Raw genomic sequence first — 4,817 nt, forward strand, 5'->3', positions numbered from 1 at the left:
CTGAATTTAAATCAACACCCATGGACTTGAACTGATTGCTCAAGAATCTGGGACCCAGAGAATAGATGGGTCCTGAATAATACTGTCATAAGCATTGAAATTAAATGGATTCACTTTGCCTGTAGCATAGCATTTACAGAAATCATGACGAATTTTAGTTTGTTTTCAGTTTGAACCAGGACTTTCTTGTATAGCTTTTTTGTCTGTTTTTCTCCTGGAGTTTCTATACCTTTCTGTTTTTGTATTGAAAAAGGATAATATGCCTTCGTCTTATAATCCAATCTATCTAGCTTCCGTTTTTAAGTACAATTTTCTATTTAATTTTTTCATTATGGAATGTATTCCCGAGGGTCAAATATAAGGAATTCTAAAAAAAAAAATCCCCTTCCCTTTTTATTCCTATATTTTTTCAGTTCCCACAATAGGTAACCACTGTTAGTTTCTTAATAATCCTTTCATTGAATTTTTATGCATTTGCAAGCCCATGCACATACATTTTTTTTTCTCCCCTTTTTACACCAGTGATAACATAAAATTTTTTCTGTATCTTACTCTTCACTTAACACATCTTGGTGATCTTTTCGTGTCAATCCACAAAGAGCTTTTTCATGTGCTTTTATAGCTGCATGTTTTCATTGTATTAATAGCCATAGTATATTTAATCCTTATGTTATTGACATGCTAATCTTTGGCTAATGCCAACAACATTACAATGAATAACCCTGTCCATCGGTCATTTTGCATATGCCTAAGTAGAGGATAGATTCCTAAAAGTGAATTTCGGGGTCAAAGGTTATATCCATTTGAATTCTGGTAATTATTGGCAATTGACCTCTATACAGGTTGTACCAATTAAAACTTCTAATAGAAATATATGAAAATACATGTTCCCTCGGAGCAGCCTCATTATATACCATTCCAAAATCTTTGGGATTTTTGCTAGTCTGCTGTGTGAGAAATGATACCTAAGTATAGCTTTAGTTTGCATTCCTTCACTTATGAATAAAATTGAGCATCTTTTCATATGTGTTATGAGCTGTTTATATATTTTTTCTGTGAATTTTTCATATCATTTTTCAGTTTTTTTAATTGAAGTTTAGTTTTTTCCTTCTTTATGTCTAGGACATTTCATAAGAAGGAGAGATTAACCTTCTGCTCTCTTATAAAGTGCAAATATTTTCCTGATTTTTCATTTATCTTTTGTTATTTCGATTATTTAATAAGTTAAATTTGACTTTGGTTATAGTAGTTCTTTTTTGTATTTTTGTTTTGTTTTTTTTTTTTTTTCACTACTGTCAAATTTAATAGTCTTTATTTGTGGCTTTTCAATTTTGTGTTTTAATTAGAAAGGTCTTACCCATTCCAAGGTCATAAAAAAAATTTATTCACTATTTTTTCTACTACTTTATGATTATTTTATTTTACATTTCAAGATTTGATCCTTTGGGATTTATCCTAGTATATAATATGAGATATAGATCTAACTACAGCCTATCCTCATTATTCACAGATTCTGCACCTACAAATTCGTCTACTTGTTAAAATTTATTTGAAACCCCCAATTCAACACTCACAATGCTTTTGTTATCATTTGTGGACATACAAGAAGTGATGAAACTTTGAGTTGCCTGACACATGTATGTTCCCACCTGAGGTTGAACAAGCGATGCTCTGTCTTCTTGTTTCAGCGCTAGTACTGTAAACAAGTGTCTGTTTTGTGGTCTATTTAGATCACGTGTTTTGTGTGTCCATGCTGTTTGTTAGTGATTTCCGTGCTGTTTAGAATGGCCCCCACGTATAGTGCTAAAGGGCTATCTAGTGCTCTCAAGCAAAAGAAGGCTATAATGTACCTTCCAGAGGGAAATATGCTCGTTAGATAAGCTTTGTTCAGGTGTGAGTTATCGTGCTGTTGGCCATAAATTCAGTGTTAAGGAGCAACGGTATGTACTAATAAGGTAGTTTTTACACAGAAGCACACATAGAACAAGGTATGGATTAGTTGATGAAAATATTATGACCAGAGACGTGCAGAAACCTAACCCTGTATTGCTCCTAGCAAAAATGGTTCAGTTTTCATGAATTCAGTATTTCAAGCATCTTTATAGGATATAACTACTGCTAATGAGAATTGACTATATATGGTTTTTCAGGATGGCTGCTAACTGCCCCAACACCATCAATGAATAGTTAGTTCACTTTTCCCCACTGATTAGAGTGTCACCTTTATCATACACGAAAGGCTCATTTCTTATTTTATTCTATGGGACATTTCTGTGAATTTATGTACCAAGACCAAGTGAAGCTTTATAAAAGAGTTTTAAAATCTGCTAAGCATAGTTCCCTCTTCATTTCTCTTCTTTGTTTAGTTTTCCAGGATATGTTTTTTTGTTTGTTTGTTTTGTTTTGTTTGTCTTTCACAAAAACTTTAGAATCCCCTTATCTAGTTTTGAAAAACTGATTGGTATTTTTATTGAGTTAATTTGCAAATTAACTCAGGGATAATTGACATCTTTATGATATTCAGTCTCCCTACTCATTCAGGCAAATCTTTCATTTCCTTTAGGAGAGTTTAAAAGTTTTGTTCATATAAGCCTTGCAAATTTCATTATTATTATTAATAGTAGTAGTAATAATAATATTTTTATTACTGTTATTTCTGTGAGATAATCCGTCTCAGAAATTTATGTCTGTGGAAGATGGGAAAAATAATGTATGTATTCTGAGCCTAGTTGATAGAAAGAATATTTTCACATGAATATTTAATGAGAGAGAAACATACATAACAAACCAATTTTTATGTGCAGTGGAAGGAATGACATGGGGAGATTAATGAAAACGTAGGAAAGGCTTTGTGGATCATTTTATTTATTTTTATAAATACTTCCAGGGTTTTATGTGTCAGGCACTGTTCTGAGTACTTTACAATTATTAATTCATTTAAGTCTCACAACAGCCCTGTGAGTATATTATACTCATCACCCCATTTTACAAATGAGGAAACTGAGGTAGGCTGAGGGTTGAGGTTGCACAGCTGGTAGAGGGTGCAGCTGTGTTCAGACATAGCCGACCAGCTTTCAGGGCTATGCTCTTAACCAGACGCCGTTCTGAGCTATTTGGAGCAATAATTGGAATGAGGACTAGATTATTATGACCATAAATATTAAAACATCAATGTGTAGAAAATAGGTCACTTGCAGAACAAATCTGAGATTATTATTCATTACTTGAGAAGGCTCGCATACAGCCATTGACACTATGGAGACTGAACTGGACTGCAATATGGTGAAAGAATAGCCCTTTTTCAAAGAGACAGACCTATGAGAAGGGTCTGGGATGAAACGTGGGTCACTTGGTGAGAATCAGTGAGGACACCCGTGGGCTCTGTGGCAGGCCACGTAACCATGGGGGACATTGAATGGTGCTATCTGACCCAACCAACGGAGAGGACACATTGGCATATGTAGCCATGATGGGGAGTCATCTCTCTGGATCCTTTCCCCAAAACTCACATTCAGTTAACAACAGAATAATTGACAAACAAATTTGTGATGATTTTATCTCCAGGAACCCTAAGAAACAACCTGAAGAAATTCAACTGTCTCTTTCTTTCTTTCTTTCTTTTTTTTATTGGGGAAGGGGAACAGGACTTTATTGGGGAACAGTGTGTACTTCCAGGACTTTTTCCAAGTCAAGTTGTTGTTCTTTCAGTCTTAGTTGTAGAGGGCACAGCTCAGCTCCAGGTCCAGTTGCCATTGTTAGTTGCAGTGGGCGCAGCCCACCATCCCTTGCGGGAGTCGAGGAATCGAACCAGCAACCTTGTGGTTGAGAGCCCACTGGTCCATGTGGGTATCAAACCGGCAGCCTTCGGCGCTAGGAGCATGGAGGTCCAACTGCCTGAGCCACCGGGCCGTCCGCTTCACTGTTTCTTATTCTCTTCAATGAAGAGAATTGGCTAGTTTAGAGGACTGGGAGGAAACTATACTACATATAGCTATAAAGCTATGAAAATGATTTGATCCCTCTCTTTTCATTAGATATGATGGTAGTCAGATGTGTACCCTAAAATTCAGGGTGAAAGATTCCAAAATAGATAAAAAATAACATAGGCATAAATCTATTGAATTGAAACTATGGAAAAGAAAAAAATATAGGAAGTTTAAGAAGAGATGAAGATAATTGATGTTAATTTTGAACTGATTGTGCTTCCATACTTTATATACATGTTGTGGCTCAAGAATTGATCAAGACAATGACACATAATAGAAAGCCTAGAAACAGACTCATGTATTTATGGAAATTTAATATTCGATAAACAGCACATCAATGACTAGTGATAGGACACTGGATATCCACTTAAAAAGCTATAGCCCAAGTTACAGCCCCAAATAAGTTCTAGATAGAATATAAAATTAAACATAAAAATAAAATTTTGGAAGGACAAAAATAGAATATTCTATCATTGTGAGTGAGAAAGGACACAAAATTCAGAAGCAATATCAAATTTTAACTTATATCAAATTTTAAAAACTTTTGAGTGACAAACTATATCACATAAACAGCCTAGGTGAAACTTTTTGCCACATTTGTAATAATATTCAGTGTTCCTAAAACCAATAACTAAAAGACAACCCAATAGAAAAAAATAGGCAAAGAAAATGAGCAGGCAAGTCATAGGAAAAATACAAATGGCCAATAATCAATGGAAGTTGCTCAACGTCCCAATAAGCCAGGAAATACAAATTAAATGAACAACAAAATGTTATTTTGTACCTGTATTTTTAAATGACTTAAAAACTGGTAACATCCGTTGTCAAAGA

The sequence above is a fragment of the Rhinolophus ferrumequinum genome, chromosome 11, assembly GCF_004115265.2.
Source record: "Rhinolophus ferrumequinum isolate MPI-CBG mRhiFer1 chromosome 11, mRhiFer1_v1.p, whole genome shotgun sequence".
Taxonomy (NCBI): domain Eukaryota; kingdom Metazoa; phylum Chordata; class Mammalia; order Chiroptera; family Rhinolophidae; genus Rhinolophus; species Rhinolophus ferrumequinum.